Source organism: Sus scrofa, chromosome 9 (assembly GCF_054392235.1).
Source record: "Sus scrofa isolate SSC_HxYL_T2T_F1_AM1 chromosome 9, Sscrofa_HxYL_maternal_Yorkshire_Landrace_v2.0, whole genome shotgun sequence".
Taxonomy (NCBI): Eukaryota; Metazoa; Chordata; class Mammalia; order Artiodactyla; family Suidae; genus Sus; species Sus scrofa.
The window spans coordinates 12,796,327-12,822,786 of NC_139391.1; the positions used below are offsets into that span (position 1 = coordinate 12,796,327).

Genomic DNA, 26,460 nt, shown 5'->3' on the forward strand with positions numbered 1-26,460 from the left:
AGAAGAGGAAGTGTTTCCCCAGATCACTCCTTCCCGGATGTCTTCCCATGACCCTAAGCTAATGGAAAGACTGCTTCCCTCTGTTACTGCATGCACTTACCACGCTGTGCTATACATGTTGGCTGATTTACTCATCTACAGATTGTAAGTTCCTTGCAGATGGGAACCATGTTTCAAATCTCTCCTCCCAGCCCACAGCAGTGTCTGGAACACAGTATGCGTGTTTAGTGTTTGCAGAATTGATGCTGTAATTAGGAAATGTAGCATAGATTACACTGCAATTACTCTAACACTTTTGTTTTATAAACATTATATTGGAGAAAGGAGAAGACTGTACATTTTTTAACCCAATTTTTGGTTTAGGACAACTTTTCATAAGTACTCCACTTGCAGAAGAAAAAAAAAAAGATGTGCTCTTAAATTGTTAAATTATTTCCACCTGCTGTCAGGTCTTTGGCCATAAGCACATACCAGGTGTCTGTCACTAAGCTCTGGACTGAGGGGCAGTAACCTCTAGTATCCACATAAGAGAAATTCCTTTTGATCCCAAGTGGTGACTTGTTAGCTTTTATTTACTCCTGGTGTCGTGATGGAGGACAGTCCAAGAGACTTACACATATTTGGTCTCTGCCTATAAGTGTGCCTGTGAACTCCAACAGCGTAGATTACCAAGAAAGGTTTGGACAGAGGATAAATCCAGATAAAACCTTAGGCATAGGTAAGATTAAATATTTATATTCCATTCAGACAGGAGATTAAGTGCAGTGGAGCAGAGGAGAGGACAGAGGAAAAGCGAAAGTCAAGGGAGTATAATGGTTAGAAAAAGAGAAGGGCTAGAGGCAAAGCAATGGCTAGTTGTTTGGAAGCCTGGGGGAAAAAACCCAAACGAACCTCAATCTAACATAACAGCCTAAAGGAGAATATTCCAGTGGTCAAATGATGGGCGAGGCACTGGGCTAAGTGATTTACATGCAATCTCTCAATACTGACTAGAATACTACCAGGTAGGGATCCTTAGTCCCATTTTACAGATAGCATAGCTGAGGCTCAGGGGAGTAGAGTAAGTCCACAAAGACCTCCTGACACTCAAATATTTCAAATGCAGAAGACTCTAAAGCAAGAATTATGCATCTGGATAAAATTCTGTAGGGGGATAGTCATTTTCATTTACGGCTGTGGTCAGTTAATCCAAAGTCAACGACTTTGTAGCCATGTGCTGGAGTCAGCTTTTATCTGCTCATGAAAGCTGGTAATTGTTACATTTTCAGCAATTCTGCAACCCAGCTGACTTCACCTTTGTAATATGAAATCATATTACATCATGGAAACTGGCAAATCAGGGCTGCCTCTTTTTTTTTTTTTTTTCTGAGAACCGGTTGTTAAAACCTTTACCAGCACACCGCTGCTTGAGAACTTTAGAGATGAAAGGGAATGACTTATCTCCCTTTTCAAGTCTCAACTAATGGTTCTAGTTGCTCGGTGGTGGACTGTGCTGAGAAGTATTCTGAGACTTCATTTGTGGTTATCTGTCAAAAACAATCTATACAAACCAAAGTGATGTCTATTATGGGCAGAGAGGGGGAAGTGGCAGCAGCTATGCCTTGTACCTTCCACCCTTGGCACAATCAAATTCTCTATTTTAGGAGTTCCCGTCATGGCACAGGGGTTAACTAATCTGACTAGGAACCATGAAGTTGCAGGTTCGATCTCTGGCCTCGCTCAGTGGGTTAAGGATCTGGCATTGCCGTGAGCTGTGGTGTAGGTCGCAGACACGGCTCAGATCTCACGTTGCTGTGGCTGTGGTGTAGGCTGGTGGCTAAAGCGCCTATTAGACCCCTAGCCTGGGAACCTCCATATGCTGAGTGCAGCCTTAGAAAAGATGAAAAGATAGAAAAAAAAATTCTCTAATTTTAGAGATGAAGAAACCGAGACCAGAAAGGGAAGGTAATTTGCCTGAAGCCACACAGTGAATCAGCAGCAGAGGTGATACTAGATGTCAAATAATCTGACTTGTAGTTGCTTGATCTTTCCAGGATAGAAGAGACACCAGGAAGTTGAGGCACTTTTAATTTAGCTAATATCTGTGTTAATAACATTGAGCAACATCATAACGACAGTCACCACTTAGAGGCATGTTGCAGAGGACACACAAGCATACAGTGAGGGGTGGATTAGAATGAACTTCTGGCTCTTTCAGCCCTGAAAGTTTATGATGGCAGGTTTCTAAGAACTCTATCTTTGCTCATATGCACCTTCTTCCTGACCACAGAAACTACTACTAACCTAAAGTGTGGGATTTCTAAGAATCTTACATGACTTAGCAGCACCCTGACAGCCACTGCATCATCAGGAGTCAAGAGATAGAGAGATTATACTCAGAGGGTGATTTTACCAGAAGCCATGAAAAGAAGCATACCACGAAGAAAAAAGAAAATTCACAATCGCCTACTCACATGAACTTCAGGAATAAGTTATACCTAAACCATTTTTTATCATTTATTTTTAAACACTGTACTTTTTTTTTTTTTTCTTTTTGTCTTTTTGCCATTTCTTGGGCCACTCTCATGGCATATGGAGGTTCCCAGGCTAGGGGTCTAATCAGAGCTGTAGCCGCTGGCCTGCACCAGAGCCACAGCAACACGGGATCCGAGCCGCATCTGTGACCTACACCACAGCTCACGGCAATGCTGGATCCTTAACCCAGTGAGCAAGGCCATGGATTGAACCCGCAACCTCATGGTTCCTAGTCGGATTCGTTAACCACTTCGCCTCAACGAGAACTCCTAAACACCATACTTGTGAAGTAAAATGGCTTAAGAATCGAGAGGTATAAAATGGCAAACAGAAGTCTCCTCCCACCCTAACCCCAGCCATCCTGTTCTTTGCTTTGTAGAGATAATCATTGTTATGACTTTGTGTTTAATTTCAGAGATTATTTTGCAACAGTAAATATATATACACACACACACACACACACACATACTATTTCTACTTTCTAATATAAATGGTCAGAGAGTATAATTCAGTATCTTTACAAAGGATGTAACAGAGGTTCACTTTTTTTTTCCACTTAAATTTTTATATTGGAGCCTAGGAGTTCTCATCGTGGTGCAGCAGAAATGAATCTGACTAGGAACCATGACGTTGTGGGTTTTATCCCTGGCCTCACTCAGTGGGTTAAGGATCCGGCGTCGCTGTGAGCTGTGGTGTAGGTCACAGACACGGCTTAGATCTGGCATTGCTGTGGCTGTGGTGTAGTCTGGCAGCTGTAGTTCCGATTCGACCCCTAGCCTGGGAACCTCCATATGCCACAAGTGCAGCCCTAAAAAAGCAATAAAAAAAAATTATCTTCTTCAGTAGCCAAAGAGCTGCTTTTACTTTCTATGGAAGATGCTTCTAAACTTGTGAACTAGTCAGAACGGCCGTCATTTTTAGGCAAATGCCTTATTTTAAATCATCACAACTTGATATCAGAGGAACGCTAGCAAGCCCAAATACTATTCAAATGAGAAAGTTACTCCAGCTCATATTGATAAACTTTTAGGGGGGTTTTGTTTTTGCATTAGTTTGATTTGTTGTATGAAATGAAATGACGATACATTATGGTCTCAGGTCAGTAACAGTAGAAAACTCTATTGACACAAATTTGTACATTTTTTTCCCTGTGGATTAAAAAGTCTAAATAAAGAGCAAATACCTGAAATTATGCCCAAGGCAACCTACAGATTCGATGTAATCCCTATCAAATTACCAACGGCATTTTTCACAGAACTAGAATAAAAAATTTCATTTGTATGGCAATACAAATGACCTTGAACAGCCAAAGCCATCCTGAGAAAGAAAAATGGAGCTGGAGGAATCAGGCTCCCTGACTTCAGACTATACTACAAAGATACAGTCATATAAACTGTATGGTGCTAACACAAACTATGGTGCTAACACAAAAACAGAAATATAGATCAGTGGAACACGATAGAAACCCCAGAATTAAACCTATGCACCTATAATCAACTAATCCATGACAAAGGAGGCAAGAAAATAGAATGGAGAAAAGACAGTCCCTTTAATAAGCAGTGCTGGGAAAACTGGACAGCTACATGTAAAAGAATGAAATTAGAACATTCCCTAACATCATAGACAAAAATAACCTCAAAATGGATTAAAGACCTAAATATAAGACCAGATACTATAAAATTCCTAGAGGAAAACACAGGCAGAACACTCTCTGACATAAATTGCAGCAACATATTTTCAGATCCACCTCCTAGAGTAAAGAAAATAAAAACAAAATAAACAAATGGGACCAAATTAAACTTAAAAGTTTTGCACAGCAAAGGAAACCATAAATGAGATGAAAAGACAACTCACAGAATATGAGAAAATATTTACCAATGAAGTGACTGGCAAGAGATTAATCTGCAAAATATACAAACACCTCCTGCAGCTCAATATTAAAAAAAAAAAAAAAAACAAACAACCTGATCAAAAAATGGGCAGAATATTTAAATAGACATTTTTCCAAAGAAACATACAGATGGGCAAAAAGACATGAAAAGATGCTCAACATTACTAATTATTAGAGAAATGAAAATCAAAATATTATGAGGCCATCTTATACCAGCCAGAATGGGCATCATCAAAAATTCTATAAACAGTAAACGCAGGCGAGGATGTGGAGAAAAGGGAACCCTCCTACACTGTTGGTGGGAATGTAAATTGGTACAACCACTATGAAAAACAGTATGGAGGTTCCTCAAAAAATCAAAAAGAGAACTACCAAATGATACAGCAATCCCACTCCTGGGCATCTATCCAGAGAAAGCCATAATTCACAAAGATACATGTGCCCTAATGCTCACTGAAGCACTATTTACAATATCCAAGACATAGAAGCAACCTAAATGTCCATTGACAGAGAAATGGATAAAGAAGATGTGGTACACATATACAATGGAATACTACTCAGCCATAAAAAAGAATGAAATAATGCCATTTGTAGCAACATGGATGGACCTAGAGATTATCATATTAAGTAAAGTTAGACAGTGAAAGACAATCACATGATATCACCTACATGTGGAATATTTTTTTTTGTTGTCTTTTTGCCTTTTCTAGGGCCGCTCCTGCGGCAAATGGAGGTTCCCAGGCTAGGGGTCTAATCGGAGCTGTAGCCACCGGCCTACACCAGAGCCACAGCAACACGGAATCCGAGCCGCGCCTGCGATCCACACACCACAGCTCATGGCAATGCTGGATCCTTAACCCACTGAGCAAGGCCAGGGACCGAACCCGCAACCTCATGGTTCCTAGTCAGATTCATTAACCACTGCGCCATGATGGGAACTCCCTACGTGTGGAATCTGGAAAAAAAAAAAAAGATACAAATGAACTTATTTGCAGAACATAAACAGAGTCACAGACTTTGAAAACAAACTTACGATTACCAAAGGGGACAGGTGTAGGGGAGGGATGGACGGAGGGTCTGGGACTGACATATGCATCCTGTGACATATGGAATGACTGGCCAACATGGTCCTGCTGTGCAGGACAGGGATTTCTATTCAATACTCTGTGATAATCTACATGGGAAAACAATCTGAAAAAGAATGAATGTGTGTGCATGCATAACTGAACTTTGTTGTACAGCAGAAATTATCACAGCATTGTACATAAACCATACTTCAATTTAAAAAAACCCTGAAATTACAGTCATGAAAGTTTTCTTTTTTTCTTTCTTTCTTTTTTTTCTTTTATCTTTTTAGGGTCATACCAGTGGCAATATGGAGGTTTCCAGACTAGGGGTTGAATCGGAGCTACAGCTGTGAGCCTACTCCAGAGCCACAGCAACACGGGATCCAAGCCACATCTTTGACCTACACCACAGCTCACAGCAATGCCGGATCCTTAACCCACTGAGCGAGGCCAGGAATCAAACCTGCAACCTCATGGTTCCTAGTCGGATTCGTTTCCATTGTGCCACGATGGGAACCCCATCATGAAAGTTTTCTAAAAGGCTTTCCTGTAGGAAAGGAAATTGTTGCTTTAAATTAGGTTCATCTTATTCTAGAAAAGATTCAGGTTATGTATTACTTGTCTGTGGAGATGTCTACATTCTGTTGTGAGTTTCCTATGCTTCTTGAGAGTAACAGTTTGTTCATCTTTGTATTCTCATACATAGACAAAGACACAAACATACACTAGGCCCTCAGTGATTCTAGTTAAACAGATTAAATGGTATCATAGAGACTGTTTAAATCACCAAAGGACTCGTTTGCTACCCTGAAACATGTCCTTCAAAGAAGAAACAGTTTTGACCCAGTGAGATAAAGTCTAAGGAGAAACTGAATAGAAATTTGGACAGAGTCCTTCTATGGACTTGAACCACAGCAGGTAAGCCACCACCTTTGCCTGTGCTCAAGATCATTCCTACAAAAGCCCAAATGCCTCATGTCTATTACTCCATACAATTCTACAAATATGTACTGAACACCTGTGCTGGGTACACAGTGGCAACTCAATAAATCTCTATCAATTTTTAATCCCTGTATCATCACCACTTCTATACTTAACTAATTGGCATAAGAGACCATAAACAACTATAAGGAATCATGTTTTAATCCTTTTGCATCTGAATAAATCAGGGGTCTGCTGGGCACTCAAAGTCTAATATATGAGCAGAATATGGATCCAGGTACCTTCTGTTGGGAATCTGTGGTGAGGGATGGGCACAAGGATCAAAGCATCTTTCATGTTGAATACCTGAGATGCGTCTTAAAGGCCCAAGAAATAATCCCCAAATCAAATTCCGAGAATGAGAGATGAAGCTTACAGAAAGAAAAAAATTCTTTGAAAATAAAGTGGAAGATACCCTCATCACAAAGCATGGAGGGAGCAATATTCATGAAGTGTTCATAGGAAACAGCTTACAACTGAGGGTTTCTAGAGCCTAAGGGGGTCCCAGGAGAAGAAGAGAAGGAAAAAGTAGGCTGAGTCCCAATCACAGAGGGTCTTAGATAATTTAAATAAAAGAATGGGGAGGCTCAAAATTTTGAGTAGAAAAAATATGATGTAAAGAAAAAATTGGGGATTTAAGGGCAAGACAGAGCCGGGATTATATACTAAATTCTTCATCACTAGCAGTGTCACTCTGGAGAAGTGACTTAATTTCTTTGAGCTAAAGGATTTCCTCTAAAAGATGAGTATAATATATATTTCACTAGCTTGAAATGAAGAAGAAATGGATTTCATGGTTCCTAGCCAGATTCATTTCTGCTGCACCACGATGGGAACTTCTAAGAAATGGATTTCAAAGTGCTCTATAAACTGGCAACGACAACATAAATATTAACTGTTGTTATAATCATAAATTGTGCTTTGAAAACGTTTTACCGCCCTGTTGAGGATTTGTTGGAGGTGAGAAGAAAGCCTAGCAGAGGCAAAGACAGAAAGTGGCGCTGGTGGTGGAGTGAACATTTACTAGGGCAGACAAAGATAGGCGCTTATCCCCTCACCTGTAGACCCAAGAACCTGACCCTGAACCCTTGAGCAGGACTCTCGGAAATGGATGGACATACCTATCAACCACTAGGCATTCATGATTCCAACATATTGGACAAAATTAAATCCTGGTCAGTAATTTCACTGGGATGACAGAAATATTTTCCTGTTGCAGGGCATTTACTGGTAGCATTGCATTTGCTGTCTTTCCAAACAGCAATCCATTAAGCAATTGGCCAAAAACACTAAGCCAAAGGGTACCTTCAAGAGGACATTAAGTGTAGAATGTTAATAACAGGGGAACTGGGTGCATGTATATGGGAACACTCTGTACTACTCGATTTTTCTATAAATCTAAAACGGTTTGAAGAAATAAAAGTCTACTTTTTAAAAAGTATATTGCAAGTTCAGAGTAAATTTTTTTTTCATAATAGCCAAAAACTAGAAATAATCCAGGTATTCATCCACAGGAAAACGGATAAACTGTGGTACATTCATGCAGTGGACTATTACTCTGCCATATAAGGGAGTGGGCTATTAAAACCATCAACAACACGGATGGATTTCAACAGCATAATGCTGAGTCACAGAAGCCACACACAAAAAGCACATATTATAAGATTCCATTTATGTGAAATTCTAAAACAGGGAAATATAATCTATGGTGGGAAAAAATATCAGAAGAGTGGTTGCTTCTGGCGGGTAGGGATGGGAATCACCTAGGGAGGGGCCTGAGGAAGCTTTCTGGGATGATGGTGATGTTTTGCAGCTTTACAGGTCCTTGAATTATACAGGTGTTTGCATTTATCAAATCTCAGAGAACACTCGCTTAAGATTTGGGCATTTCACTCTGGAAATTTTACCTTAAAGAAAATACTAGGTGTTCCTGTCGAGGCTCAGTGGTTAATGAATCCAACTAGGAACGATGAAGTTGCGGGTTCGATCCCTAGACTCGCTCAGTGGGTTAAGGATCCAGCATTGCCATGAGCTGTGGTGTAGGTCAAGGACGTGACTTGCATCTGGCGTTGCTGTGACTGTGATGCAGGCCGGCAGCTACAGCTCCGATTCAACCCCTAGCCTGGGAACTTCCATGTGCCGCGGGTGTGGCCCTAGAAAGAAAAATATATATATATTGAACAAATATTGGACTCCGGTTAATGAGTTAATGGTATGCATGCTGAATTATTTAGGGAGAAATATAATGATGCCTGCAATTTACTCATTTTTTAAAATTAGAGTATAGTTGAGTTATAATGTTTCTTCAAATTCTCTTGACAGCAAAGTGACCCAATCACACCCAGTTCTCACCGCCCACCCATTCAGTAGGAGCCCACTGCCCACCCATTCCAAATGGTACGGTGTGTATCCACCAACCCCAAACTCCCCATTCATCCCACTCCTTTCCCTCTCTCCCCTCCCCCTGCGTGCAATTTATTTTAAATGTTTTAAAAGTAAGATGGATCACAGATGGACAAAGGGATGAAGAGATGGATAGGTATGTGTGTGATACAGCAAGTGCAGTAAAATAGTACAGAACGAGACGGTGGATATATGGGTATACATTGTAAAACTCTGAACATTGCTGTCTGTTTGAAAATTTTCTTTAAAAAATGTTGGGGCCTTATGTCTGGGTTGGGTAATTGGGAGAAAGAGATTATATTTAAGCGTATAAGGCCAGGCTTGTAGGCTCTTAATATTAATAGAAACCCTTTACACTTAACTCTTTGCATGAATACAGATGAAATTTTCATATTTATCCTCATGTTATCGCCCAGTCTGATTTATGTACCTCTCATCCGTGTTCTTGATTTTAGCCTTTGCCATCATGTCACCCTACCAGACTATTGAGCACTGTTTGATGGCAAGGACTTGTCTTTCTTTTTTTGCCCCCGGGTTCTCTTTGCCTAGCACAGTATCTGACATATATTACATAGAGGGCATTCACCCCAACGTTTGTTGGGTATGTCCCATGAGTTATAAGGAGAGCTGGCTGAGGCAATCGAGCTCTTTTCAAGGCCACTGGGAAATATGGAAGATTTCCCATAGAAACACGTGATCTAAAACATTCTATGCAAGTGATTCTGCACTTGGAAGGAATCAGCTAGATGCAGAGCAACCTGTTGGTGTTTCCTCATCCAGCTTTTATCCTGTCATCCTGCTACCTAAAATACATTCTGGATAAAGCCAGTGTGGTATATACTGAAGGCTGGCTCACTCCACTGCCACCCCACTTCCCTTCTAGTTGGAAATAGTAGAAAACTAAAAAAACACCTTTACCAGATTTGCCTGCAGTTAGTTAACCAATTATTTACATTCACACAAGACTGGTAAGTTGGAAGTGAGGCAAAAAGGCCATTTTCCTGCTCTTAGAGCTGTTTCTTGTTCCTTTTGGTAAGCAAGGGTCTAGATATGAAAGGAGTTTATGAAGCTGCCAGAGTGCCATGGAGCAGTTGCAACAGTAGCTTCCCAAGTGTGACCTCCCAGTTGCTACATCACAGCTACAGAGTGAGGGTTGGGTAATCGACTTCACCCCAGTGCTATTCTGGGGGTGGGGAGAGGGAGTGAGTGTCAAGCATGGACTCCTACCCCAGAACACACAGTGTCAGTTTTTCCTACTATTTGGTAAGCCTCCAATCCCCTGAATTCAATCCCTTCCTGTTCGAAGTATCTGGAGTGGTTTCCATTTCTTGTACTGGTCCCTGGGTATACAGATCAAGAAATACGTGTGAGTGACAAAGGGCAGGCTCCTGTGGATGGGAAAAGGGCTGTATTTCAGAGATTTTTCACAATGAGCACCCATTCAAGTAACTGAACCCTACTTTGTGCCAAACACTGGGCTAGTGGCTGGCTTCATGAGACAAAGGTCTGCTTTAAGTGGGAGAACATGCTAATAAGATATGAAGAGCGAGCCCACAGTGACGGATGTCTGGGAGAAGGAAGGACAGGTGAGAATGAGAGTCCAGGTGAATGGGTGGCTTTAGAGGGGAGAGAACATGCTTATGTTCAGACCCCAAACCAAAGAGTGACTAAAATGTTTAGCACTTTATGCATGTATTCAGCTCCAGCACTTTCTTTAACACCCTTTCCCATCCTCTTTTTTTTGGTGGGGGGGGGGGTTAACATTTGACTGCTTCCTATGTGTCTGGCACTTACATATGTTTTCTCATTTAAACTGTGGAACGCCCTACGAAGTGGGAGCCATTATTTGCTTAATAACTTGCCTGAGGTCTCACAGCTATTGACGAGCAGAGCCAGCCCTCTAACTCCTATCTTTTGATCCAAATCCTACATTCTTAAGGGATCACAAAACCAGAATTTCAGTTCCGCAGAAGACGTAACATGTTTAAAAACTAACACTGTACAAATGTGAGGAACTGTTATCCTTGTCATGGAAAACCAAGTTAAAAACCAAGTTCTTTCTCCAAGTGTAATGTCTTCGAGGCAGGAAGGACGGTGTCCACTCTGTTTGGACCCCGGAACAGGATTATACAGGCCCTAGGCTGGCTCCCATCAGACCTAACTCACCCTGGACAAAGGGGATGCGGGGCAGAGAAGGAAAACCGGTTGCTGCCACCAAGGCTTCCTCACTAAGGCAGCTCTTTATCTCCTCCACCACTGTTTACAGCTCAGGGGACACCATCCGGACCTAATAAATGAAAGTACCCATTGGGAAGGGAAAAACACACATGCTCCCTCCACATACAAAAGGACATTTGTGTCAGGCAGCCTAAGAGGCGGACACACACCCAGGGCTGGCCCCCTCCTCCCTTCACCACCAGAGACAGACAAGAAAGGCAGCTTTCTGGTATCCACAAAGGGGGTGGGGGTGCTGTGGCAGGGAAGTGAGCGCACGCTCTCCAAAACTGCTGACTTGATTCATCCCTAACTGACACAATGCGGAGAGGAAGACTTCAGGAAATGGGCAGATTATGTCCAAGAAAAGATTTCCTGCAAGCAGTTAACGGGAAACTTACATGAAAAGCGAAGACTAAAAATACACAGGCTCTTGGAAGCCAGTGGCCAGGGCCCCAGGGCCTGCTGTTCTTCGAGAAGTGTGTGAAGAAGGTACCGGCCTGGAACCCTCCCTGCCCACCAACCTAGGGAGACCAACTTCGTATTGGCTTTATTCCCTAAAAAAGCTCATCAGGCACCTGCTGTGATTTAAATTTCAATCTAGCATTCAAGTCCTCACTGTGTTGTAGGCTCTCTATTCACATATCACCACAGCACAGGAGGCAAGGATCCTACAGCCTTATACACAGAGTGACTCAAATGATGAGAGAACAGGATACGTAGCACAAACTATCTCCTATGCCTACGTGAATTTTTTAAAACTTTATTTTATGCAAGTGTAGTTGATTTTCAATGTTGTGTTCATTTCTGCTGTACAGCGAAGTGCTCAGTTATACGCGCACACATATTCTATTTCATGGTGAATTTTGAATATCAAGGAGTAAGCCTCACTATTTAAGACTTAAGAAGGGTTGGAAAACCTATATTAAGGTGGCATGGCACACAGGACATGTATTTGCACTTGAAGGCATCTGTAATGACAAATCAAAGCTTGAACCGGAGGGAAACTAAAACGCAGCTTGAGGAGATGAAAAATTAGCTATTAGGAGGGTGTTTATTGGATTTGGAGAAAGCACCTTTCTGTACATGTTCAAAGGCAGAAAGAAGCAGGCCATGGAGTTCCCTCTGTACCCTAGGGCCTGAGCAAAAATTTGAAGAAGACGGAGTACATTTTCGGAGACTTCTTTTTCCCTTTCTCTTTTATTTCTAGAAGCCTAAGTTTGCCAACTATTATTGAGCCTCAACAGAATACCCCCTACAGCACTGAACAACAACAGATCAGGAATCTCACAGTTTGAAAGGAAAAACGCATCCTACAAATACCAGAGGGAGGAGGGCAGTGCTGGGCTGCCCGGGACCCTGGCATAATTTCGAAGGGCTCATCATCCGGCTGCCCCATTAGTACACGCCTCCTAATGGAGCAAGTCATAAGTCCTTACACCCAGAAATTTTAGGCCCAGATTACAAAGGAAAATCTTATCGCCGACCATCCTTCAAACACACCAAGTTTTTCTTCCAGGTCTACAGTCAATAATTAGAGGCCAAGACTCCTTCGGTGTCATATTTTTAAACCCAATGAGAGCCAGATGTGAACGTACAATGGAAAACAAAACGTAGGTGGTCCTATGTGATCTGAGTCCCGGGAAGCTGGGCCGGGAGAAGAGCAAGTTGTTTTCTTACCCGGGAAGATCTAAGACTTCTTTTGTTGCAAAATCCCCTGGATGCCTTTGTGGTGCTGCATTCAAGGCAGCCAGGCAGCCTAGCACTCCTTTCTTAAACGCTGCTCCCAAATCCCTTGGATAATCTGGCACCACAACTTTCTGCATCTCTGTGCTCCTTTTCAGTCTTAGGGGGAGCCCTTTAAGCTTTTGATCCCCAGGATTTTATGCTCAGCTTCCTCTTTTCTTACTCTCTATACTGCTCGGTAGTTGAGACTCCTCTCATCACCCAGAGTACTCCCAGATCTACCTCTCCAGCCTATACTTAAGGAGCTATTGGGCAGCTGTTAAGTAGAACTGATACCTTCACCTCCATTTGATACCGTCTTCCCACTGTCTCTGTATCAGGAGGAAAGGGAAATAACTAACTGGCACCCCAATCTCCTAAGCCTTGGTGAACTGCTTCCTTATGTAAATAGATAACAAGGATTTTATGTTTGATTTATGAACGTCTTGCACATTAAGTTTATTTTATAACTTGGAAATATAGGTATCGCAGCTGTCATTTCATTTGCTATTATCTCAATGACAAGCATCATCAGTGAACACCAGGCAGGAATAAAAAATGTGTGAAAATCAGGAGTTCCCGTTGTGGCTCAGTGGTTAACGAATCCGACTAGGAACCATGAGGTTGCGGGTTCAATCCCTGGCCTTGCTCAGTGGGTTAAGGATCCGGTGTTGCTGTGAGCTGAGGTGTAGGTTGCAGACGCGGTTTGGAACCCGCATTGCTGTGGCTCTGGCGTAGGCCGGCGGCTACAGCTCCGATTAGACCCCTAGCCTGGGAACCTCCATATGCCATGGAGTGGCCCTAGAAAAGGCAAAAAGACAAAAAAAAAAAAAAAAAAAAAAAAAAAAAAAAAAAAAGGTGCGAAAATCAAGTGGCCAAAGGGTATAGGAAACGTGCTGTTAGGAAATCGTTGGGCTGTGTGTCGTCAGAAACAAAACAAACAACAAATTGGATAAGTGACTTAAGTAATAGAAATTAAACCAAAATATGTTAACAATTGCTTTCATCTCTGTTTCTAAGATCAGAGTCATGATTAAGAGAAGAGTGCTACTGGATTCAACTGTTAGGAATCTGGCTGTGATTACTCCGGCAACACTTCTGAAGACCGTGACAACAGCAGAGAACAAAGTTAAAAGAATAGTGGACGAGGCAATAGGGTTCTCCAGTTGGCTTTGCTATGAAATGCTCCTTGCTAAGCATTTCATTTAATATCTTCATGGTACAAGATCCCTACACATTCTTAGCCTTTGGTCTAAGCAAAAGATCAGACAGTGATTTATACCTCATTGTAGATTTTAGTCAATAGGTTTGATTTCCTTACCCAGGACTATGCTTCAAGTTAACTCTCCTCAAAGACAGAAGGATAGTGGGCGAATATGCAAAGGGCCACCAAACAAGTGTAGGGAAACCTACACTACAATGGTTTTCTTTTGGTTGCAGCTCACAGATGGCAGTGGGGGGCAGAGACCTACTAGAAAGAAGGGCAGTATTCCTCACAGCTAAGTCAGAGTCAAGACTTAGTTAAGAAGAGGCTGGTGAGTAACAAAGTGATACCCTGGAGAGGAAGGATGTACTTTATCCTGACAATCCATACTGTTGTCTTAGGAGGCCAAGAACAAGAAGGAGGAAGCTGGAGGAAAAATGGTAGAGGTTTGAGCAAATGAAGATAAAATCCTTTCCCATCCCTACACTGGATCAAATCCAGCTAATGGTGAGAAAGAGAAAATGCTCTGTCAATAAGTGAATAGCAACTGAGTTCTTTCCTACATTCTAGAGGGCACATTCTGTGCAAACCTGAAACTAAGGAGCTTAAAACCTAGCTAAGAAGCCACGAGTGTTTTAAAATATAAGCAGCAAATAAACATTATAAGTCAAAGTAATATTAAGAGTTTAGAGTGCCGTGCTTCTGGGTGGTCTAGGAAGGCTTTGTAAGCAACAGACCGGGAGCTGGGCCAGGTCAGTGTGAAAGCTTGAACTTCACATTGCTATCCTTCCCAGCCAAGCTTTCCTCTTTGGAGCAGTCATTAAGAAACTTCTAAGAAATCAATAACAACAATCACTACCAACAAACTCCTTATACAGGGAAGTAAAAGCACTTTGCAAATATAAAATGTTAAAGATCTTATCACTTGAATCTACAGAAGAGCACAGGTGGATTATCTGTCACCATCATTATCCTAATAGCATTTAACTAAACTGAATGTCGTCCTAGGCGTTGCACTGTTGGCTGGGAAACATAATACCCATTCACCATCTCCATCTTCCTTCCTTATAGGGTCTAGAAAAGCAGAATGCTCGCCTTCCTAGCCTTCCTTCTAACTGGAGGAATCCATGATGTGTCACAGTTCTGAATAATAAGACATAAGCAGTTATCTGCCGGGGGCTCCTGAGAACATTTTGATTTTCTTGCTACCATGAGGTTGAAAGCCAACATATTATGAAACAGCTGAATGGGAAGATATACAGAACAAGCATCCTTAATCACAACACTGAGTCTCTAAACCAAAGGCAGCCACTTCTTATTCTAGGCTTGTAATGAGATAATGCTATTTAAACCACCATCAACTTAATACATTGAAAATATCCCTGATATAAATACTTACCATGTACTAAGCCTGTGTCATAAAGTAGGTAGGTGACAAAAAAAGAATTTGAGACCATGTCAGACAGACCCAAAGCCCCGACTCCTAACCACTAACAAGGGTATATGTAGTTGTATGAAAACTTGGGTCTCCTAATGACCAACCCTGTGGTTGTTTTGGTTGGAGGGATTAGTCATCCTATGATGGTCACACCATTCTCATTATAAAACTTCATATTCTGGGTACATTGTATAATGTGTTCCAAAGAACAATGACACTAATTCTATTGGCTCTAAGTTTAGGGGCAAAGGGATTCAACCTACTGACTTAGACCCATTACCTTCACCTGATTCCCTTCCTGACAAGTCTATGACTCTCTTCTTTCATCTTGAATTTCTTTCACATTTGAAATTCAGAAAAACTTAAAATTTACCTGCAGAAATTTCCATCTCTCCTTTTTTTTTTTTTTTTCCCAACCCATTTGGACTTTCAAGATGGCCACAAATGAGTTCTGCCCTTGTTTTCTTTCTTTCTTTCCTTTTCTTTTTTTTTTTTTTGTCTTTTCGCCATTTCTTGAGCCACTCCCGCGGCATATGGAGGTTCCCAGGCTAGGGGTCAAATGGGAGCTGTAGCCGCTGTACACGGGATCCGAGCCACGTCTGCAACCTACACCACGGCTCACGGCAACACCGGATCCTTAACCACTGAGCAACGCCAGGGATCGAACCCACAACCTCATGGTTCCTAGTTGGATTCGTTAACCACTGAGCCACGACAGGAACTCCTGCCCTTGTTTTCTATACAACAGACAGGCATCATTTCAACAAACTAAGCATCTGATAACACTTAAAAGACTGTTTCTGGAGAGTCACTTATTCCCTCACAATAGTGTACATTGGAAGATCATTCAGAAATATTGCAAAGTCTAAAACAACACTGAGCTGATGCTGAGTGATCAGCTGTCGGCAGCTGTTGTGTCTTCATGGCTTTACTCTCAAGAGAAATGCTCTCCTCCTCTGTGGTTATGACTGGCCATTACATAGGAGGATTAGTGGGGCTGCTTCTGGCTGTCACGGAAAGCTTAAGATATGTCCTTTATGTGGATTCCTAAGAGCAGACATCCTCTTTGCAAAGCCGATAGGCCACCTCCCTCAACCAATGAGCTAATTGTCTGAAATCACTCCTCATAGATCAAGAAATATGGTCTTGTCAATCAACTCTCTTCATGCGGAAAGGAAGAGCCTTTTGCTTCCTTTCGAAGACCCGATTCCATTCGAAGCCCCTTCCATCTACAAAATTCTCAAGTCTACGAATGTGAACAATCGGCTGCAATGAATGACTCCTTCCAGCTTTATAGCTATGAGGGCCTTTTTGACTACAGTTTTTTTTCCTTCAAAGAAAAAATTGTTTTTTTAAATGTAGTTTCCTGACTATACCAGGTGTGAAGTAGGAAATAAAAGAACAAGCTGTTGTGTTGGCCATCTAGGGTTGTTTCCCTCCAAGCCTGCCAGATGGACATCATCCTGGATACTTTCCATCCTGCTGACCAAGCTAGGTCTTCCTGGCAAAGTCTACAGACTGACTACTCATTTCTAATCAAAACGTAGCAGCAAATTCTAAAACTTCGGGGCTCTCTGGAAGATTGGTTGCTGGCTCTCGCTAAATAAAGAAGAGTGAGTGGCCCATTTTTTGTGGTTAATACTAGGAATTAGAGACAAACTGCAGCTTTGCCTACTGGGAGAAAATGGGCTGAGAATCAATCACCTTGCAGTGAATTGTCAATCAACACATCTTATACAATTTGCATACTGTATCTCACCGACCCTTACTTTCCTGCTTCCAAATACTGCGCTGTTTTGTTCAGAGAGCAACCCTTTCCTGTTCTATTCCCTCTACTACTTAGAACTCTCTTCAAAAGTCTAAAATACACAAGCAAAGTAGAGAAAAAGGGAAAGCCTAATCTCTTATCGCTGAGAATATTGGAAAAGCTTTATTGGAGATGCAATAGAAGAGCTGACTTAAGGATGGACAGAGTTTTAATAAATGGAGACAGGGGAAGGAGTAAAAGGAAGCTCCCTGAAAGGGAGAAAGGAAGGAGTATTTACTATGTAATAGATACCAGGCTACGTACATTCACATAAATTCTCATCCATACCTTACAATAGTCACTGTTGGAAGAGGCAGGTATTAATATCCTCTCAAAGCCTTTAAACAGTCTAAGAAATTTGCTCAAGATTACAGAGTAAACAAGAGGTGAACCCAGGTCTCAAACCCAGATCGAGCTCTAAATCGTCTCTTTCTCCACCACACCGATAAGCAATGGCACGGAGGTGGGAAAGACAAGGCCCATTTAGGGAATGTGAACTGGGCCAATATGGTGGGCAAAGATATAGCATCTTCTGAGCATCTGCTCTTGAGTCACCATTTAAAGAAAAGGGTCCCATGAGACAGACCCCAATAGTGCTATTAGGTGCAACCACAGCGAAACAGTCTTGACCATTTTGACAAGATAAATCAGAGCAGATATGAGTCCCATCTTATAAGGAACTATCAGGGGTCCTGAAGCTGATGACTCTAGTTCAGGACCAGGAGGGTTGCTTCTTACACCATCTCCATTTGGCATCACATTCACGCTCAATCTAAACACTACCTGAGCCTTGATCCCAGTGTGTCCTACTGATCCAGCTCAGCATTTCTAAAAGGCAATGGTCATTCAAGGGGGACTGCGTGGGCACCTCCTGTCACACCTGTATTTTGTATGCTATACATATTCCCTCAATTATCTCATGGTCTTTTCCCATTTACCAACATTATCCTCTTTCCTACTTCTCTATACACAGGCTCTAAAATAAGGACTAGACCATAGCAATTGCTTACCGAAAGTTTACTGAAAAAAAACGATACATAATTATTCAACGAATGTTGATCGAATGAACACATGAACTGGATGTTTCTGTTAGCAGTGATAAGAGATGCTAAGCCATAGACTCAAGGTTAGAGTGATAGGATACAATGTAAAGTAAGATGGCACATACAGGCTGGAGCCTCCAGACTGGCTGGAAGCACCCCAAATGCCGAGCAGAGGAATCTGACTTATTTTACGCGAACCAAGAAAGAGAATCCTGAATGTTGCTGAGGATGAAAAAAGTCTTGGGCACAGTGGTAAGGAGGGATAGGGGTGACATGCCCAAATGGTTCTAGATTGCCAGTAAATAGCCTGACAATCAGGCTGTTGAGAAGCGAGTGTACGTCCCCAAGGGAGAGGGCCAGAAGGATGCATGGAAAGCAGCATCCTTGTCTTTGTCTCACACAGTACCTCACCTTTTTACCCGTGATACCAAAGTTCTAATTCCCTCACTAATCTCTCTATGGCCGCTGTGTCTTTTGTTTCAGTTATTCTTCTCTTCAGGAATCTTCCTCCTCTAACCACTCCTCAAAATTCCTGTTGCAAGTTATTACTGGATGGATAAGTGCAATGTGTCATGCCTCAGAACTGATTCAAAAGCCTCAGAATTTCCAACCTCTGTGGGAGAGAAAGGCCAGCGTAAATATATTGTGTTCTTGTCCCTACGGACAAGACAAACTTCGCCTCCTCAACTCTGGCCAGAGCCAAAACCAAGTAAAATGATTTCTTTTTGCCTTCTGTGCTGAAGCAGAGCAGAAATAAACACTGGGAGTGTCTCACTGTGCGGCCCATGCACATATGTACGCTCAAGAGAAGTAAGGACGCCCTCCGTTACGTCTTCCATGCCTTCCGCCTCCACTCTAGCAAATGCTTTTTTAAAAGCTGATCTGCCCAGAACTCACCCTCTGACTTTGTTCAAGCTCATTCTCACACCTCCTGTAGCCCCAACTCACTCCTGTGTTGAAATGATACTCCTCCTTCAAGGCCTACCTTACAAGCTACCTCCTCTATGCTGCTTTCTTTTATTTTTTAGGTCAAATGCAAAACCTGCCCCATCTAAACCCCTCTGACACCTTGTCTGTTCCTCTGACCTCAAATCACAAAAAGATGTGTGAGACCATTTCTATGTTTTACTTCCCCATCTAATCCCTGCTTAAGACATTAGCTTTGACATTTGGACATCCCCCATGGTTTGAGGCCAGGGGCTATGCCACGTGGGCATCCCCCATGGTTCCTAGTGCAGCATTTGTACTTGGTACAAGTGGGAGGCTATCAAACACTTGTTAAAATAAATGAATGAAATTATTACTTTCAATGAGTTTTCATATATCTTACTTCAGAGCATGATTATCCCTACTTTAACTGAAGGCTCATAAAAGTTAAGTGATTCAGAAAACAGACCGTGCTTTCCACACAAGCTGAGATAAAAGGCCCACATAAGAGGGTGCAGTTTGAATCTGGGTACCTCTTGGATAACAGCTTCTATCTTATTGAATAACCCACTGAGAACATAAATGGGTACTTTGGGGGAAGCAAATTTGTTGAGATATCTATAGATATACAGATACATAGATATCAAGAGCCATAGAGACATTCATACATACAATCTGAACCAGTATGTCTATTTCCAGAAATCCATCTTAAGAAAATAACCAGATATGTGAAGAGACTTATACACGAAGATAACCACTGTGCTATTCAAAATAGTGATAAAGTCTGTAAAATTTTCTGTTTCCAATTGACAGACTGAAAACATGTTTATTTTTCCTTCCTCCCAAATCCCAAAGCTGTGACAAAGTAGCACAAAAGGGAATAAATAATACCTCCTGTTAGGATGGGGAAGGAGAAACAAAGGGAGAAAAGAAAGAGACCAGAAAACCATTAACATGATTTTCTTTTCAAAAGATGGGAGGTAGGAGTTCCCGTCGTGGCGTAGTGGTTAACGAATCCGACTAGGAACCATGAGGTTGCAGGCTCGGTCCCTGGCCTTGCTCAGTGGGTTAACGATCCGGCGTTGCCGTGAGCTGTGGTGTAGGTTGCAGACGCGGCTCGGATCCCGCGTTGCTGTGGCTCTGGCGTAGGCCGGTGGCTACAGCTCCGATTCAACCCCTAGCCTGGGAACCTCCATATGCCGCGGGAGCGGCCCAAGAAATAGCAACAACAACAACAAAAAGACAAAAAGACAAAAAAAAAAAAAAAAAAAGATGGGAGGTAGATGGGATTACACTGGTAGTGGTACTATATTACAGATGTCTCACGATGCAGACATATCTGCACATAACCCAGGGAAGGAAGCAGGTAAAGGAATGTGGGGAAAAGCTGCCTGCAGAATCCGATGCCACTCCTTGATGAGACAGGAACGGGGCCACCTTGGGGATTAGAGCAGCCTGTCTAATAGAAATGTGATATGAGCCACATACATAATTCTGAAATTTATTTTTACTTTTAAAAAGTAAAAAGAAACATGTGAAATTAATTTTAACAAGCTATCCAGAATCATTTTAACATAGACTCAATATGAAAATGAATTTGGGGGGTTGTTCTTCTTTGAACTCTGGTGTGTATGTTACCCTTACAGCACATCTTAATTCAGAAGAGCCAGGCTTCAAGTGCTCAACAAATCACACGTGGCTAGTGGTTATCATAATTATTGATAATTGATTAATTATATTGATTCTGCTATTGCTCAGAATTTGAAGATGAGAACGAGGTGAGGAAGAGGAACAGACATCAAAATGATTACTTGCAGGGTTGTCTAAAGAATCATCTGGGCAAAACATTTTAGATAAGCTGGGACTTAGAAAGTTTAACTCCTATGCATTCTTTCTGAAAAAACTACCGAGGATGCTTTACAGCAAAATTAAAAAGAATTTTAAGAAAGATGACATGGGCACAAGAAAGGAGATTTAACCTAGGACTTCAATGAAATGGAAGCAAGCCTTGAAATGAGAAGAGCAGCTCTGCGGACTTAGAGAAGAATGTGTCATGAGGAAAATCATTTTCCTACAAGAAACGGTATGACTAAGAAGCTAAAGGATGTTTACAGTCATAAGGTAAAGGCAGATGCTTCATTCTTCAGTGAGGGGGAAAAGAAGGCATTTAAAAACTCCAAGGAAAACAAAAGAGCAAAGACAAAGTATAAATATGAAGGAAAGAAAATGGGGCAAGTGATACACTACGGAATCTATTTGACCCTGATGTTTGGAACTCGCTCCTTTACATGTCACGGGTTTAGTATTTCTTCCTATGGGACAAATTATGCAACTTAGCTGTTGTAAATATGTACAAAATAGTATTACTGCATAGTATATATACTGGTTGTTAGCTCTTAGGATCAATCCCCAGGAAAAACTTAAGGCTTACTTATTTTATAGATCTGAATGTCAATATTATTTAGTTCTTTAAGATAGGAAAGGACTGATTTTCTCATCTTACCTACTGGAGATTCAAAGTATTCTGTATATAGTTAGGGAGGAAAAAACCCAGAATTTTAGGCATAAGTGGTAAACTGCATAAGACAGGTTTGACTAAGGGGCTTTAAGGATTCAATGACGTCTATTTCCTCCAGTGTTTTGGTGGTACAAAGTAGTTTAACAAATAAGTTATACTGTAGCCATTAAATTATCCTCGGAGACTATAATAAACATTTCTAAGCTTATAATATTTAGTGAAATAAACTATCGAAATTGGAGAGATGGTATGAAGCCTAGGCAAATAGAATGAAATCTGCCCTACCTTTATGTTTTAGGAGAGATTTAGGTTAGAGTTAAGTAATCAGCAGACTTCTAAGAGGCGAACCTAAAGAGGTGTGGGAATCTAGCTGCAGGGACAAAAGTGGTACAGGGAATAGTCAAGGTTAAGTGTCAGACACTAGTACTACCTCCAATACACCTCTGTAATCAGTCTCCCCTTTTCCAAACACACGGTTTGTACTCATTAAATAGTCACAGATTTAGACAGATTAGTCATAGATTTGAATGATGTAGGATGGCCAAGGAACCATCGAAGTAAGCATAGTCAAGGGAGGCTGCTGCTGCTGCTTCTTGTTTTTTTTTTTTTTTTTGTTGTTGTTGTTTTTTTTTTTTTTTTTTTTGCTTTTTATGGCCACACACGCGGCACATGGAGGTTCCCAGGCTAGAGGGTCAAATTGGAGCATAGTTGCCGGCCTACACCACAGCCACAGCCACGCAGGATCCGAGCCACCTCTGTGACCTACACCACAGCTCACGGCAACACGGGATCCTTAATCCACTGAGTGAGTGAGGCCAGGGATCAAACCTGCAACCCCATGGTTACCAGTCGGATTCATTTCCACTGGGCCACAGCGGGAACTCCCAAAGGCTTCTTTTTCTTTTTTTTTTTTTAAAGTAGAGTTACTGTACAATATTACGTAAGTTACAGGTGTAATTAGTAATTAGAGTTACTGTACAACATTACGTAAGTTACAGTGATATAGTAATTCACAATTTTTAAAGGTTATACTCCCCATATAGTTGTTATAAAATATTGGCTATATCCCCCATGTTGTACAATATATCCTTGTAGTTTATTTTATAACTAATAGCTTGGACTTCTTAATTTCCTACCCCTATACTGTCCTCCCCTGTGTCCCCCTCCCCAGTGGTAGCCACCAGTTTGTTCTCTATAGTTGTGGTTTTTTTTGTTATATTCACTAGTTTGTTGTATTTTTTAGATTCCACATATAAGTGACACCATACAGTGTTTTTGTCTGACTTAGTTCACTTAGCATAATGCCCTCCAAGTCCATCCATGTTGCTGCAAATGGAAAAATTCCATTCTTTCCTATGGCTGACTAGTTTTCCTGTGTGTGTGTGTGTGTGTGTGTGTGTGTGTGTGTGTGTGTGTACCACCTCTTCTTAATCCATTCATCTGCTGATGGACACTTAGGTTGCTTCCTTATCTTGGCAATTGTAAAAAGTGCTGCTATGAACATTGGGGTATATGTATCTTTTATAATTAGGTTTTTTTTTTTTTTCAGATATATACCCAGGAATGGAATTGCTGGGTCATATGACAGTTCTCTTTTCAGATTTCTGAGAAATCTCCATACTGTTCTCCACCAATTTGCATTCCCTCCATAGTGTACAAGAGTCAAGGGAGACTTCTTGCAAGGGCCAAGCCCTGAATGGTACCTCAAAGGATGTATAGATTCGCACATGGTACCTGGGAAGACCATATCATCCTTAATGGGCAAAAGGGAAGCAGAAACCAGCCACCAAGTTGAAGTGCAAGGGAGGCTCACATGGAAGAGAGGCAAAGAGGCCGGATGGAAGGTACAGTAACTAGAAGGTACTGAGAGACGGGACTCTCCCCATCCCATCACTTAAACAGGTTAATGTTTTTCAGGGCTGTACTTCAGAAGATGGACGTGTAACTCCCCAATGTGTAAACCGGGGTCCCTCTTCCCTATCAACCTACACCTGATCTTCCCTGTATTAGACAGACTGTCTTTTCTCCTCCACACTTCTTGCAATTCACATTTCTCCTAATAAGCTTCTCACTGGCAAACAACCACATCAAAGACAGAGGAGTTTGCTTCCAGAGACGAGGATAATCCACTTGGCAGCTAGTTTGGACAATCGAACAGGCAGAATAACTACAATGCTTTACTCTCCGTGGCTGGATTTTGCCCAGCTCAGCCAAAGAGAACGCAGTATATCTTACAGTAAACAGGATTCTGTACTCAGAAGACATCCTTTATAAGCCTCACACTGGGGCTTTGAGGAGCTGGGATTCAAAGCGACAAACTTCTCACTACAGAGGTCCACCCTCTCCTCCCTACATCATACTGCCTCATAGAAAGGGAGAGAGAAAAGGGAGTGAAGTTACCAAAGCTACATTGTTGAAAAGCAAGACCAGAGAAGTACAGGCTGCTATCTTCGCACTCCCTCCAACATTTTTTTAAAAGAAACAAAACAGGCCTGCTCAGTAAGACTCACAGATTCTTCGAAAATGTCAAAAGCGAACAGCCTTAAATAGACTTTTCTTTAAAGGGTGGGAGGGCACGTTAAATATCAAAGGACAGGTCACTTCTCTGACATTCTGTCGTGGCTGAACGGAAGTTTACCCGGCATGACCACAGCATCTAAGAGAATCCAGAAGGGATGATGAGTTAGGGAGAGGGAAGGAAGAGAGGCTGACTCAATATTTGTTTTCCAAAAATAAAAGCTCAAACCAAACACACTGGGACTCAGCTATCCAGCTGGGTACTCCATGGATTAACTGTCTGTGTGGCCAGGCACTTCACTTCATATTTCTGATAGACCAGCTGTAAAATGGAAAAAGAACTCGGGATAAGGCTCCTTGTCAACAGAGCACTAAGAGAGTTATATTTATAGCTTCTGAAATACAAACCTACGCAAAAGGCCTGACACTGACCCTCTGGCCCAAGGTCTTATCATTCCTGCTGTGGATAACGTCATAAGGTTGGGCTTTGGGATATGAATGACCTCAGAATGGCAGTGCCACCTCCTATTTTATATCCTCTTCACAGGTTACTGCTGGGCATTTTATTTTTATCTTTTTATTTTAGGGCCACACCCTTGGCACACAGAGGTTCCCAGGCTAGGGGTCAAGACGGAGCTGTAGCTGCTGGCCTGTGCCACAGCCACAATCACAGCAGTGCAAGATCTGAGCCACATCCTTTACCTACACCACAGCTCACAGCAGCGCCGGATCCTTAACCCAGTGAGCGAGGCCAGGGGTAGAACCTGTATCCTCATGGTTACTGGTCAGATTCATTTCCACTGAGCCATGAGGGGGACTCCAACAGCTGCACATTTTGAAACATAGATACTAATTCAATGTTGAAAATAAAATGCTAGCATAATAGTGTAGAAAACATATGGGCTTTAGCATTTGGCAATCATGGGCTTGAATCTTGGGTGTTAAGACTTGAGCAAGTTACCTAGGCTTTCTGAGATTTCTTTTCCTCATCATTAAAACAAGGATAACTCCCTATCTTAGAATATTCATTTACTGAGAATTAACGTTCCGGATAATATAAGATACTCAAATGATAATTTCCCTATTAACCCTTACCTCACACCTGTACAAAAATTAACTTGACATGGATCATAGATCTAAGTATACAAGCTCCTAGAAGAAAATACAGGAGAAAAAGTTTTGTAACCCAGAGGGAGGTAATCAAACAACAACAAAAAATATTTTAATCAACAATAGACAAAACAGACCATTAAAATTCAAAGCTTTTGCTCCTCAAACAGGACCATTAAGAAAATAAAAAAGCAAACCAGACTGGGAGGAAATATTCACATGTTTTCACGGAAAGAAATTTCACATATTTCTATCTTACAAAGAGCTGGTACTCAGAACCATGTAAAAAACTCTTACAACTTAATGACAGGAAGATAAACTGTACCCTGTTAAAAATGGGCAAAAGATTTGAACAGGGACCACACAAAAGAAGCTGTACAAAAGACCACTTGCCACACACACACAAAAAAAGGCTGAAGATTATTAGATCATTATTAATGAGAACTACAATAAAATATCATTACCTATAAACTCCTTAGAATGACTAAAATTAAGACTGACCATACTGTGTTAGCGAAGATGTGGCACACGTGGAATGGAGCACACACACTACTGGTGGGAATGTAAAATAGGTTGGTTGTTGTCTGTTGTTATTGTTTGTTCTTATTTTTTTAATTACAGTTGTGTTCCGTCAATTTCTGCTGTACAGCAAAGTGACCCAGTCATTCATGCGCACACACACACACACACACACACATTCTTTTTCTCATATTATTTTCCATCACGTTCCACCACAAGTGGCTGGATATAGTTTCCTGTGCTATACAGCAGGATCTTTTTGCTTATTCATTCTAAATGTAATAGTTTGCACCTACTAACCCCAAACTCCCAGTTCATCCTATACCTTCCCCCTTGCCCTTGGCAATCAAAAGTCTACTCTCCATGTCATGAGTCTGTTTCAGTTCTGCAGATAGGTTCATCTGTGTCATATTTTAGATTCCACATGTAAGAGATATCTTACGGTATTTATCTTTCTCTTTCTTATTTCACCTAGTATGAGAGTCTCTAGTTCCATCCATGTTGCTGCAAATGGCATTATTTTGTTCTTTCTTATGGGTGAGTAGCATTCCATTGAGTATAAGTATAGATAGGTAGTTTAAA

At 41.5% G+C, this 26,460-nt stretch overlaps 1 protein-coding gene and 1 long non-coding RNA gene across 5 annotated transcripts in view; one reads left to right on the forward strand and one right to left on the reverse strand.

The window, feature by feature from the left end:
- GAB2 (GRB2 associated binding protein 2) overlaps positions 1 to 26,460 on the reverse strand; it is a 188,299-nt gene that overhangs the window by 101,556 nt on the left and 60,283 nt on the right. The gene's annotated exons all lie outside the window — the stretch shown is intronic.
- Positions 2,486 to 4,999, forward strand: LOC146399744 (uncharacterized). The gene is made up of 2 exons (XR_014814798.1): positions 2,486 to 2,577; positions 3,391 to 4,999. It is a non-coding gene; the product is annotated as an uncharacterized LOC146399744 (long non-coding RNA).